The sequence below is a fragment of the Amblyraja radiata genome, chromosome 9 (assembly GCF_010909765.2).
Source record: "Amblyraja radiata isolate CabotCenter1 chromosome 9, sAmbRad1.1.pri, whole genome shotgun sequence".
NCBI classification, from domain to species: Eukaryota; Metazoa; Chordata; class Chondrichthyes; order Rajiformes; family Rajidae; genus Amblyraja; species Amblyraja radiata.
Window position 1 is genome coordinate 62,948,678 of NC_045964.1, and position 14,974 is coordinate 62,963,651.

Here is a 14,974-nt window from a genome sequence, read left to right on the forward strand (position 1 = left end):
CCTTCTCCACTCATTGCCTGATCTGGAATAGAGGAAGAAACGGCAGGGAAGCAGCCCACTCTGCCCCCATCACTTATGTGTTGCCTTTTACAGCAAGTTGTCAGATGTTCTCTATTCTCTGCAGTTGGGGAAGCTCAGCGGTAGAGTTGCTTCCTCACAGTGGCGCCAGAGGCCCCGGTTCAATCCTGACTATGGGTGCTGTCTGTACGGAGTTTGCACGTTCTCCCCGTGAACTGTGTGAGTTTCCTCCGGGTGCTCAGGTTTCCTCCCACACTCCAAAGATGTACAGGTTTGAAGGTTAATAGGCTTTGGTAAAACAAATTGTAAATTGTCCCTATTGTGTAGGATAGTGCTGGTGTCTGAGGTGATCGCTGGTCGGTGCGGATTTGGTGGGCCGAAGGACCCATTTCTGCGCTGTATTTCTAAAGTAAAACCTAAATGAAGTAATGGTGGCTCTTCCACCAAGGAAGGAAGCATCTCCTAAATGCTGCACTAACATATAATCTTCCCTCACTGGTTCTCTCTTTATATACAGTTTATATATTTTAGTTTAGTGTAGTTTAGAGATACATCGCGGAAACAGGCCCTTCGATCCACCTAGTCCGCGCTGACCAACGATCCCCGCACACTGTCCTACATAGAAACATAGAAAATAGGTGCAGAAGTTGACCGTTCGGCTCTTCGAGCTAGCACCGCCATTTAATATGATCATGGCTGATCATCCAAAATCAGTAGCCTCGTTCTGGCTTTTTCTCCATATCCCTTGATTGCATTAGCCCTAAGAGCTAAATCTCTTGAAAACGTCCACTGCCTTCTGTGGCAGAGAATTCCACAAATTCACAACTCTCTGGGTGAAAAGGTTTTTCCTCATCTCAGTCCTCAATGGCTTACCCCTTATTCTTAAACTGTGACCCCTGGTTCTGGACTCCCCCAACATCGGGAGTGTTACACACACACACTAGGGACAATTGACAATTTTACCAAGCCAATTAACCTACGTCTTTGGAGTGTGGGAGGAAACCGGAGCACCTGGAGAAAACCCACGCAGGTCACGGGAAGAATGTGCAAATTCCACACAGGCTAGCACCAGTAGTCAGGATCGAACCTGGGTCTCTGGCACGGTAAGGCAGCAACTCTACCGCTGCGCCAACTATTTCTCCGGAAACACAGTTAGTCCGGTCAAGGAAATACCACGAGCCACCTCAAACGTGGTTTGAGAATAAAACGTCCTTAAACACCCACAAGCTTGCAGTTTAAAATTCATTCCTCCACTCTTAAAGGTCTGCCGCTTGGCAAATTAATTTTAAGAATTCTGAATTTTAAATACAAAATCAAATGTAACATTTCCAAATGGTTACATTTTAAGGGATGACAGATTAATCGTGTATAAAGACTCTGCGGCAGCTGTTTCTAGATTGAGGAGTCCTTCAGGCATGGCAGGTCGAGGCTCCCTGTAGGATCAATCCCATCACTAGACTGTGATACGTTGAACAGCTTCCACCCCCCGCACTCACTGAACGGACCCCTCCCCCTCACTCTGCCTGGGCAGTTCGGAAATTCCAGAAAGTGGCTCTTATCAACCTTCCCTGCTGCAAGGAAGCTCCAGACTCCAGATCCAATGATAGTTGTGTCCAGATTCAGGGACATAGAAACATAGATGGCGCAGTGGTAGAGTTGTTGCCTTACAGCGCCTGCAGCGCCAGAGACCCGGGTTCGATCCCAACTACGAGTGCTGTCTGTACGGAGTTTGCGCGTTCTCCTTGTGACGCGTGGGTTTTCTCCGAGATCTTCGGTTTTCCCCCACACTCCAAGTTTGTAGGTTAATTAGCTGGGTATAAATGTAAAATTATCCATAGTGTGTGTCGGATAGTGTTAATGTGTGGGGGTCGCTGGTTGGCACATATTTCCTGTTTATGCACTGTATCTCTAAGCTAAACTAAAAAATTTGTCTGTGTCGGGAGGAACTGCAGATGCTGTTTTAAACCGAAGACACACACACAAAGCTGGAGTAACTTCGGTTTCCTCCCACACTCCAAAGACATACAGGTTTGTAGGCTAAGTGTTCAAAAGGGAACTGCAGATGCTGGAATATCGAAGGTACACAAAATTGCTGGGGAAACTCAGCGGGTGCAGCAGCATCTATGGAGCGAAGGAAATAGGCGACGTTTCGGGCCGAAACCCTTCTTCAGACTGATAGGGGGTGGGGAAAGAAAGAAGGACAAAGGGAGGAGGAGGAGGAGCCCGAGGGCGGGCGGATGGGAGGGTGGGAGGAGACAGCTAGAGGGTGAAGGAAGGGGAGGAGACAGCACGGGCTAGCCAAATTGGGAGAATTCAATGTTGATGCCATAGGGACGCAAGGACCCCAGACGGAATATGAGGTCACCCTCTAGCTGTCTCCTCCAACCCTCCCATCCGCCCGCCCTCGGGCTCCTCCTCCTCCTCCCTTTGTCCTTCTTTCTTTCCCCACCCCCTATCAGTCTGAAGAAGGGTTTCGGCCCGAAACGTCGCCTATTTCCTTCGCTCCATAGATGCTGCTGCACCCGCTGAGTTTCCCCAGCAATTTTGTGTACCTTCAGGTTTGTAGCCTAATGGGCTTGGTATAAGTGTAAATTGCCCCTGGTGTGTGTTGTGTTAATGTGCGGGGATCGCTAGTCAGTGTGGATTTGGTAGGCCGAAAGACAAGTTTCCGCAGTCAACCATTAAAACTAAAACTCCTCCCCCACTCCCTTTGAATCAAATTCCATGTTTTGCTTTTGTGTCTGTCCAGCCCTCTAGTTACACCTTCTTGCAGCCCAAAAAATGCCAATTACAGGCAACCCCCAGTATTACATAGAAACATAGAAACATAGAAAATAGGTGCAGGAGTAGGCCATTCGGCCCTACGAGCCTTCACCGCCATTCGATATGATCATGGCTGATCATCCAACTCAGTATCCCATCCCTGCCTTCTCTCCATACCCCCTGATCCCTTTAGCCACAAGGGCCACATCTAACTCCCTCTTAAATATAGCCAATGAACTGGCCTCAACTACTTTCTGTGGCAGAGAATTCCACAGATTCACCACTCTCTGTGTAAAAAATGATTTTCTCATCTCGGTCCTAAAAGACATCCCTCTTATCCTTAAACTGTGACCCCTAGTTCTGGACTTCCCCAACATCGGGAATAATCTTCCTGCATCTAGCCTGTCCAACCCCTTAAGAATTTTGTAAGTTTCTATAAGATCCCCCCTCAATCTTCTAAATTCTAACGTGTACAAGCCGAGTCTATCCAGTCTTTCTTCATATGAAAGTCCTGCCATCCCAGGAATCAGTCTGGTGAACCTTCTCTGTACTCCCTCTATGGCAAGAATGTCTTTCCTCAGATTAGGAGACCAAAACTGTACGCAATACTCCAGGTGTGGTCTCACCAAGACCCTGTACAACTGTAGTAGAACTTCCCTGCTCTTATACTCAAATCCTTTTGCTATGAATGCTAACATACCATTCGCTTTCTTCACTGCCTGCTGCACCTGCATGCCTACTTTTAATGACTGGTGTACCATGGCACCCAGGTCTCGTTGCATCTCCCCTTTTCCTAATCGGCCACTATTCAGATAATAGTCTGCTTTCCTGATTTTGCCACCAAAGTGGATAACCTCACATTTATCCACATTATACTGCAGTTTCTTCCTACCTGTCACCAGGCAACTGAACCAACCAACGCGTTATAGTCTCTCCGCTCCTTCTTCTTCTTCTTGCGTATGGCGTGCACAGCCTAAAGTTGTAGGTCAAGGGTAGACATCCAGGCCAGGACAGCATCAATTACTGGGTGGATGGCTTTGATGCCACCAGGAGCAGACCAGCAAACAGCGTGGAATGTCACTTTCGACTGGGCTGTCCTCTGCCCCCCCAGTGTAGGGGTAGACCTCACGGCCCACAACAAACAGCGCGTTGAACTGGCTACAGCACCTGGAGGGCGTTTACATAACCTCTGCTGCCTCAAACGCAAGAAGAAGAAGATGCCACCAGGGAAAAGCCTCAGTGGGCAGTCATTCACGATGTGTGGGATGATCTGGTTTGGATGTCCACAGTCGCAAGCAGGGCTGTCTGTCTTCCCCCACTTATGCAGGTGACGGGCTGTTGTTGCATGGAGGGTGCGGATTCTGTTCAGGGTCGGCCATTGGTTGCGATGGAGGTCAAAACCCGGTGGTTTCACTGTGATGATCTCTCTGTTGTTGGTGTTGGCATCTTTCCAGGCTCTGCGCCTCTCCTTCCGCTGACTGGATAACACGCAACAAAAGCTTTTCATTGTACCTTGGTAAACAAGGCAATAAACTAAACTAAATTAAACACTGTGTACCGAGGTACAATGAAAAGCTTTTGTTGCATGCTTTCCTGTCAGTGGAAAGACTATACATGATTCTACATGATACATAGTCTACTCTTCCATTCAATCATGGCTGATCTATATTTCCCTCTCGCCTTTACCCACGTTTTGCCCAGGTGGTTCAAAGGTGGGCAGCGGTAGGATTGATGCCTCACAGCGCCAGAGAACCCGGTTCGATCCTGACTACGAGTGCTGTCTGTGCGGAGTTTGTACGCTCTCCCCGTTACCGCGTAGATTTTCTCCGGGTGCTCCTATTTCCTCCCACACTCCAAATACGTGCAGGTTTGTAGCTTAATTGGCTTGGTATAATCGTAAATTGTCCCTAGAGTGTGTAGGATGGGTGTTACTGTGCAGGGATCGCTGGTTGGCGCTGACTCGGTGGGCCGAAGGGCCTGTTTCCATGCTGTATCTCTAAACTAGTCAAGATGCTTCTTAAAAGCCCACCACAATAGACAATAGACAATAGGTGCTGGAGTAGGCCATTCAGCCCTTCGAGCCAGCACCGCCATTCAATGTGATCATGGCTGATCATCCCCAATCAGTACCCCATTCCTGCCTTATCCCCATATCCCCTGACTCTGCTATCTTTAAGAGCCTTATCTAGCTCTCTCTTGAAATTATCCAGAGAACTGGCCTCCACCACCCTCTGAGGCAGAGAATTCCACACACTCACAACTCTCTGTGTGAAAAAGTGTTTCCTCATCTCTGTTCTAAATGGCTTACTCCTTATTCTTAAACTGTGGCCCCTGGTTCTGGACTCCCCCAACATCGGGAACATGTTTCCTGCCACTGGCGTGTCCACCTTTTCAGGCAGCACGTTGCTGATTCCAACCGCCCCCTGTGATAAAAATGTTCCTCAATTAACACCACTGACTGCAGAGGGATCCATCCCTCAATGCAAGGGGGTGGATGAAGGATGTTTTGGGTGTTGATATTACTAACAAAGGCGCTTGGAGAGGTGTAGGAGGGAACTGCAGATGCTGGTTTACACCGAAGATTGACACTTGGATAAAAGTAAACATGCAGGTACAGCAGGCAGTGAAGAAAGCTAATGGCATGTTGGCCTTCATAATGAGAGGTTTTGAGTAGAGGAGTAATGAGGTCCTTCTGCAGTTGTACAGGGCCCTGGTGAGACCACACCTGGAGTATTGTGTACAGTTTTGGTCTCCTAATTTGAGGAAGGACATCCTTGCTATTGAGGCGGTGCAGCATAGGTTCACGAGGTTAATCCCCTGGATGGCGGAAAGATTGGAAAAACTGGGCTTGTATTCACTGGAATTTAGAAGGATGGGAGGGTAGCTCATGTATAAAATGATAACAGCAGGTGATTAAATAGTTTCAACAGTGTATAAAATTATAAAAAGGACTGGACAAGCTAGATGCAGGAAAAATGTTCCCATCTCTTCCCCCCCATCTTTGTCCCCCCTTCTGCCAATCCAACCCCCCCAAAAAATGTTGGGGGAGTCCAGAACCAGGGGCCACAGTCTAAGAATAAAGGGGAGGCCATTTAAAACTGAGATGAGAAAAATAAATTTCACCCAGAGAGTTGTGAATTTGTGGAATTCTCTGCCACAGAAGGCAGGAGAGGCCAAATCACTGGATGGATTTAAAAGAGCGTTAGATAGAGCTCTAGGGGCTAGCGGAATCAAGGGATATGGGGAGAAGGCAGGCACAGGTTATTGATTGTGGATGATCGGCCATGATCACAATGAATGGCAGTGCTGGCTCAAAGGGTCAAATGGCCTCCTCCTGCACCTATTTTCTATGTTCCTGTGTTTCTACAATGCTGGGTCATCTCAGCGGGCCAGGCAGCGTCTCTGGAGAGAGGGAATGGATTACGTTTTTGGGCGAGACCCTTCTTTAGACAAGAGGTGTTCATGTCAGCTGAGATGTGCTCCTAAAGTAAATGTGCGATTCCAAGAAACCGCTTGCCTCCACGCAAAATGTTGAAGTTCACTAGGTAACTGTAACTGTTGAAACTATTTAATCACCTGCTGTTATCATTAATGCTTAAAGAGCATAAAAACTGGATGTGTTTTGCATTGTTGATTCTTCCAAATTAAACCCTCCCATTCCCACCTTGACATTTCTGTCCTGGGCCTCCTCCACTGTCAGAGTGAGGCCACATGCATATTGGAGGAACAGCACCACATATTTCGCTTGGGTAGCCTACACTCCAGCGGTATAAATATTGACTTCTCTAACTTCAGGTAACCCTTGCTTTCCCTCTCTCCCCATCCATCTCCCACCCTAGTTCTCCGACTAGTTTCACCGTCCTCCTGATTAATCTTACTGATTGTATGCCTCGTTGTCACCTTCCCCTCAGCCGGCAACTTCAGAATGACCAGACGTCGGGTGTTCATATCTGGGGAGGACGTGTACATCTGTAGCTCCAGTCTCCGTTCAGTTCATTCAAAGCCAGCACGCACAGGGACTCCGCACGCTGTCCAAGGTGCTGAAATCCACCCTGGCGGGCGTGTGGGAAGGAACTGCGAAGGATGCCGGTTTAAACCAAAGATAGCGGGTCGGACAGAATCTCTGGAGAGAAGGAAGGGGCGACGGGTCTGAAGAAGGGTCTCGACCCGAAACGTCAGAGATGCTGTCTGAGCCGCTGGGTTACTCCAGCTTTTTGTGTCCGCCCACCCTGGTGATCCTGTTGTGCTGGAGAGAGGGAATGAGTGACATTTTTGGGCGAGACCCTTCTTTGGCCAGCCATGCCCAATGTGCTCACAATGCCAAGCTGTCTTGCTTTGATGGAGCCACTAATGTTCATGCCAACCACTAAACCACGGTACTGTTAACAAAAAGACACAAGCGCTGGTAATTCAGTGGGCCAGGCAGCTTCTCCGGAGAACGTGGATAGGTGACGTTTCAGATTGGGACCCATCTTCAGACTGATTGTAGTGGGGGACGGGAGGGGGAATGACCATGGAAGAGAGATAGCAGCAGGATAAAGACTCGGTGGATACAAGTGAGGGGGGGGGGGGTGGTGGGGGGGTTTGGATTGGCAGAAGGGGGGACAAAGATGGGGGGAAGAGATGAGAAGAAGACAAATAAGATAGGAAGAGTCATAAAGTCATAGAGTAATACAGTGTGGTAACAGGATCCTTCGGCCCAACTTGTCCACACATGTCCCAGCTACACAAGTCCCACTTGCCTGTGCTTGGTCCATATCCCTCCAAACTGGTCCTATCCATGTACCTGTCTTAACTGTTTCTTAAATGTTGGGATAGTCCCAGCCTCAACTACCTCCTCTGGCAGCTTGTTCCATACACCCACCAACCTATGTGTGAAAAAGTTACCCCTCAGATTCCTATTAAACCTTTTCCCCTTCACCTTGAACCTATGTCCTCTGGTCCTCGATTCCCCTACTCGAGGCATGAGATTCTGTGCATCTAGAAGAGAAGAGAAATGAAATGTGAAGCCAGGCATCCATCGCCAAGTATCCCCACCATCCAGACCGTGCCCTCTTCTCACCGCTACGAGCGGGCAGGAGGTACAGAAACCTGTACAACACCACCAGACTCAGGAGCAGATACTTTCCGGTTCTTGAACCGACCCACGCAATCCTAATGTGTATGAAGGAGCTGCAGATGCTGCTTTAAACCAAGGATAGACACAAAATGCTGGAGTAACTCAGTGGGACTGGCAGCATCTCTGGAGAGAAGGAATGGGTGACGTTTCAGGTCGGGTCTGACGAAGGGTCTCGACCCGAAACGCCACCCATTCCTTCTCTCCAGAGATGCTGACTGTCCCGCTGAGTTACTCCAGCATTTAGTGTCCATCCACACAACACTAATTCTACTTTGACCACGGAACAGTGTGGACCAGGGTCTTGTTTGATTCCTGATTGCGTTTTAAATGAATATCTTGTTTATTTAGTCGTTTTTCTTTTTACTGTCCTGTAGAACTTGTATGCATTTTGCAGCACGGTGGCGCAGCGGTAGAGTTGCTGCCTTACAGCGCCAGACATCCGGGTTAGATCCTGACTACGGCTGCTGTCTGTATGTACTCACCGTGACCGCGTGGGTTTTCCCCGGGTGCTCCGGTTTCCTCCCACACTCCAAAGACATTCAGGTTTGCAGGTAAATTGGCTTTGGTAAAGATTGTAAATTGTTCCTAGTGTGAAGGATAGTTTCAGTGTGAGGGTAACGCTGGGCTGCGTGGACTTGGTGGGCCGAATGGTCTGTTTCCGTCCTGTGTCTCAAAACTAAATTAAACTAAAATTTGTGCAAATTTTACTCTGAATCTCAAATTGTTTGCAAATTCCCGAGTGCGTATTTCATGACCCGTATGTCCGTAATGCTGGGGGTTGCCTGTATTTGGCATTTTTTTGGCTGCAAGAAGGTGTAACTAGGGGCTGGCAGACACAAAAGCAAAACATGGAATTTGATTCAAAGGGAGTGGGGGAGTAGTTTTAGTATTAATTGCGGAACTGCGGAAACAGGCCTTTCGGCCTACCAAATCCACACTGACCAACGATGCCCGCACATTAACGCTACACACACCAGGGGAAATTTACACTTATACCAAGCCTATTAGCCTACAAACCTGTATGTCTTTGGAGTGTGGGAGGAAACCGAAGTTACTCCAGCTTTGTGTGTCGAGCTTCGGTGTAAAACAGCATCTGCAGTTCCTTCCGACACAGACAGATTTTAGTTTAGCTTAGAGATACAGTGTGTAAACAGGAAATATGTGCCAACCAGCGACCCCCACACATTAACACTATCCGACACACACTATGGACAATTTTACATTTATACCCAGCTAATTAACCTACAAACTTGTACGTTTTTGGAGTGTGGGAGTAAACCGAAGATCTCGGAGAAAACCCACGCATCACAGGGAGAACGTGCAAACTCCATACAGACAGCGCTCGTAGTTGGGATCGAACCCGGGTCTCTGGCGCTGCAAGCGCTGTAAGGCAACAACTCTACCACTGTGCCACCGTGCAACCCCTACTAATTTTACTTCGGAGTCACGTGAGTGACTACGTGAAGAACCCGCTCAGTGCGCAGGCGCGGCATTACGCCAGCAGTGCAACAGCGGCAGCAGCGGAAGTCAAACAGCTCCCGCTGCAATTTCAAAGACGGACCGTCAGGTAAGTGAACAGAAGTCGGCTTTCCTTACCGAAGAAGAGCCGGCTGTCTTCTCTTGCAGAATGTCCACACTCAAGACAAGACTTTCCAAGAAATCTGCCCCCCGTCCAACTCCGCAAGAGGAGAAGGGGGGGCAGCAACAGGCGGTAGGAGCGCTATCCGGGCGCTCCGCTATCCCCGACACCGAGCCGAGTCCAGCTCCGCTAACGCCTGAACAGCGGGCTGGAGGCAAAGCCAAACGGAAGAGCAACCGGCCGGTGGCATCCGACTCGTCGGACGGGGACGTCTCTCCATCCAGGAGGGGGAGGGACAGCCGCCTGAGCCGCATGGAGCGGCTCTTGGAGCAGGTGCTCCAGCAAGGTGCACCCCGGGAAGGGAGCTCTTGCAGAGGGAGGTCAGGCACTCCCTCTACAGTGCCTCCTGCACTGTCCATTGCATCCTCCTTTCCAGAGGATAGTTTTGGGGACCAGGACTGGGCTGGTCCAGAACAAGGGGTTATGGCTGAAGATTTCGGGAGTATGCAGGGGGTGCAGGAGCAGGAACAGCTGCTTGGTGTAGTGGGCCGCTACGTGTCAAAACCCCGTGCAGGGGAACCGCTAGAGGCCAAACTAGCGGCAAGTATCAATCACCTTTCCAACAGAGCTCTGCAGGAGCAGGTGATTAATGAAGCTTTAGATACCTATACGGCGCCGGAGAACTGTGAATCTCTAAAAGTACCAGCGGTGAACAGCCAAATCTGGGGACACATTGGGGCAACCATCCGGCACCACGAGCTAAAGCTGCAGCGGATACTCCGACTATTGACAGCAGGCATCACTTCGTTTGCTCGTTCTATAAACAACACCGAGATGACCACCAATCAACAGGATACACTCGCGTTGTTGTGTAACACGCAGTTTGAAATTAATAATCTGCGGAAAGAAATCATCAAACCTGCCATCAATCCTCGATTTGCCGGGCTGTGTAAAGCACCAGCCGATGAGCCAGACAGGCTGCTCTTCGGGAAAGACCTACCTAAACGCATGAAGTCAAGGCCTCATGAAGGCAGGGTATAAAACGAGCAAACTGAAAACACACACCATCAAGTGCCAGCACCCCGCCGCATCCACCAGTAAACATCTGCCATTCAACACTGGTGAAAGCTCGGGGTCCGCTTACTTTCACCGTAAGTCTTTTTTAGACCAGGGCCCAGAGCGGACCCCATGGAAAATGCGCCAACCCCCAACAAACACGCCACATCAGACACCTCGCAAGCCTCGTCCGACCAAAGGGAATCAGAGGAAATACCCGTAACCATGGAGGTAGGTGGGTCTGGTTCCTATCAACTTTTGGGAGGTGGAGGCTTAATACTAACAGGAGGTAGATTGCACCAGTTTAAAGCAGCATGGGAGTCTATCACGAGTGATCACTATATACTCAATGGCATTAGTGGATACAAAATACAGTTTATATCAGGTAACTTGCCACCAGTTCAGCATTTACCCCAAAGGGTATTCTCCCTCTCAGTAAAAGAGAGACGAGAAGGACAAGTTGAACTGATGAGACTAGTTACAAAGGGTATCATTGAAAAAGCAAAACATGAACCCTTGGAATTTGAAAAAGGGTATTTCTCCCTCCGTCAAAGAGAACGTGAGGGACAAGCTGAACTGGTGAGACTTATCACAAAGGGGGTCATCGAAAAGACCAAACATGAACCTTTGGAATTTGTATCGAATATATTCACTAAAACCAAAAAAGATGGTGGCTGTCGCATCATCATTGACTTAACATCACTAAACAAATTTGTTAAGTATATACATTTCAAAATGGAGACATATGTTACTGCCAAACAACTGAATTCCAAAGGACACTTCATGGCAAGCATTTATCTTAAAGATGATTACTATCTAGTACCCATATACAAGGATCATCGCAGATACCTAAAATTTATCTGGATGGTACAAAGCATTGCCCTATGGGCTAACTTCAGCCCCAAGATTATTCACCAAAATATTGAACCCAGCCATGGCAATACTAAGAAAACAAAAACATATTGTCATGGCATATCTGGATGATATTCTGATAGTAGGGAAAATGATGGAATTGGCTGTGGCAGCATATCAGCTACAAAACAGCTCCTCGAAACTCTGGGGTTCGTCCTACATCCAGATAAATCTAAGTTGAAGCCATCCACTATCATGGACTACCTGGGCTTCACAATTAACTCAGTCCAGATGACTGTTACCTTGCCAAAGGCAAAAATGGTTGAATTAGCACAATCATGCAACAAATTAATGGTCAACGAGCGACCAACTATTCGACAAGTAGCAAGAGGAATTGGGGAAATGGTAGCAGCATTTCCGGCTACACAATTCGGATCTTTGCACTATCAAAAAATTTACTGAGAGCAAAGGTACAGGCAATAAAACGACATACAGGTCACTATGATCGTGTCATGAACTTACCCACTGAAGCAATATCAGAGCTACAGTGGTGGGCAGAAAACGTTTGGCATAGTTTCAGCCCTATCTTTATCACTAACCCTACTTTAGTTACTCAAACAGATGCCAGTGCTCAAGGCTGGGGAGCGACTAACTCCATATCCAGCACAGGTGGTAGATGGACTAACCTAGAGTCATCATTACTACTTACACTGGACATTAACTATCTAGAGATGTTGGGCGCCTTTTATGGTTTAAAAGCATATGTATCTAATATGCAGCACAAATTGATAAATACTACGGTGATGGCTTATATTAACCATATGGGTGGCATAAAATCATTATGATGCGACAAATTGGTCAACATGATTTGGCAATGGTGTGTCGAAAGACATATTTGGCTATCAGCTACTTACCTACCAGGTAAGCTAAACACCCATGCCATGAGAAAATTAAACGCCTGGGTTGCAAGTTTGAACAGACCTTACCTGGAACAGGGATTGTCCAAACAAACCATCACCATGTCGGCATCCCTTCGAACATCCACCAAGAGGCAGTACTTAACCAGCATCAAAAAAGGGAGAAGTACTGCCAGGAAACAGGGACAACATACGCAACAGCTACAGCCACCAACATACTGGAGTTCCTGGCCTATCTACACCACGATGTAGGGATCAGCTACAGTGCCATCAACACAGCGCAGAGGGCTCTTTCTGCTTATCTCAAACCAGCGCCAGGACAACAGGTGATGGGATCCCATCCACTGGTGGTAAAACTGATGAAGGACATTTACAATATCAAGCCCTAAGCCCAGGTATACCCATATTTGGGATATCAGTGTGGTCCTGACATATCTCAGGGAATGGCCACCAGCCAGATCCCCCGGCCTCGAGCAAGCTACACTAAAGACGCTCATGTTGATGGCACTTGTATCCGCTCAGAGGGTCCAGTCACTACACCTATTGCGACTGGACAACATGATCACAGCTCCAGACCAGATCTGTCGTTATCCGGCGACTGATCAAACAGAGCAGACCAGGAACACCTAATCCAGTCGTGGCTTACCCACCAGAACCACGGTTATGTGCCATGACCCACCTACTATCCTACATAGACACAACCAAAATATTCGAGGGAGATGAAAAGCCTTGTGGGTCAGTCACAAAAACCTTATGGTCGGGTGACGAGCCAAACCATTGCGAGATGGCTCAAGCAGGTGCTAGAAACTGCTGGGATAAACACTAACATGTACAAATTTTATTCCACCAGGACAGCATCCATGTCGACGGCTAAAGAATGGACATGCATATAGACCACATCCTGGCTACAGCAGGATGGGGGGGGGGGAAAAGGCCGTTCAGAAATTTTATAATAAGCCGTTGGCAAAACCTGGTTTATTTGCAGTAAAGATTTACGAACTGCAAATATTTAATTTAAGCCCAGGGGAGCAACTTAATTCTTTGTTGTTATTGTTTAAAAAATACCATTGTGTTTTTCTACAAATAGACTCATTGGTTGATTACGATAACACTTCCTCCCTCAAGAACTTCGGCAGTGAGTGAAATGAAACTGTTACACGGTTTGAAATCACAGAGCTTTGAAATCTTCACGTAGTCACTCACGTGACTCCGAAGTAAAATAGTAAGATTAAACGAGAACTTACCAGTTTGAAGTTTGATCTGTATTTTATGAGGAGTTACAATGAGGGATTACGTGCCCTCCGCTCCCACCCTCATTATATGGATCAAACTAATAAATTGATGTCTCCTTATCTTTACTATGTTTACTTCAAATAACTGTGTCTATCTGTGATTCCACACCGCTGCTTGGAAGTATCCCGCGCCTGCGCACTGAGCGGGTTCTTCACGTAATCCCTCATCGTAACTCCTCATAAAATACAGATCAAACTTCAAACTGGTAAGTTCTCGTTTAATCTTACTATTATATAGTACACGAGACTAAAGGCAGAGGCAGGCGAGGAACTGTGTTGCTCCGTAAACCCCTGAAGGTAGCAGCCCAGACAGGTAGAGGTGGTTATGGAATAAGTGCTTTTATTGCCTGAGTACAAGAGCACAAGAGCACAAGAAGGGTCATCACTAAATAAAGCATTAATGCACCTGTCCCACTTAGGAAACCTGAACGGAAACCTCTGGAGACTTCGCGCCCCACCCAAGGTTCCTGTGCGGTTCCCGGAGGTTTTTGTCAGTCTCCCTACCTGCTTCCACTACCTGCAACCTCCGGCAACCACCTGCAACCTCCGGGAACCGCACGGAAACCTTGGGTGGGGCGCAAAGTCTCCAGAGGTTTCCGCTCAGGTTTCCTAAGTGGGACAGGGGCATTACCAAGCCCCGAACTGGAGAACGATGTTTCATTCTTAAAACAACACACCACGGTGGATACAAGAAACAGTCAAAGCAGGGAACAAAGTGCTGGAGGAACTCTGTGGGTCAGACAGCGTATGGGTCGGGACCCTTCTACAGGCTGATTGTAGTACAGAGGCAGAAGCTAGAAAGGAGATAAGGGCAGGCCATCAGTTTGAAGAAGGCTCCTGACCCGAATCGTCTCCTATCCATGTTCTCCAGAGATGCTGCCTGAGTCGCTGAGTTAGTGTAGGAGGGGAGGGGGGGGGGGGGGGGGGGGGGGGGGGCAGCACCACGATGGGCGCAGAGGTGAGTTCCAAGGATCTTGGGGGCATTCTCTTTGGAATAAAGGAGACAGGAAGGGATAGACACAAAATGCTGGTGTAACACAGCGGGTCAGGCAGCCTCTCTGGAGACAGAAAGGGAAATCGAATTGAAGCGTTTCAGATTGTGACAGGTCTGGACTGGGGCAACAGATCACAAGTTCACGTTCACAAGTTATAGGAGTAGATTTAGTCCATTCGGCCCATCGAGCCTACTCCGCCATTCAATCATGGCTGATCTCTGCCTCCTAATCCCATTTTCCTGCCTTTTCCCCATAACCCTTGACACCCGTTCTAATCAAGAATTTGTCTATCTCTGCCTTAAAAATATCCACTGACTTGGCCTCCACAGCCCTCCGTGGCAATGAGTTCCACAGATGAACTACCCTCTGACTAAAGAAGTTCC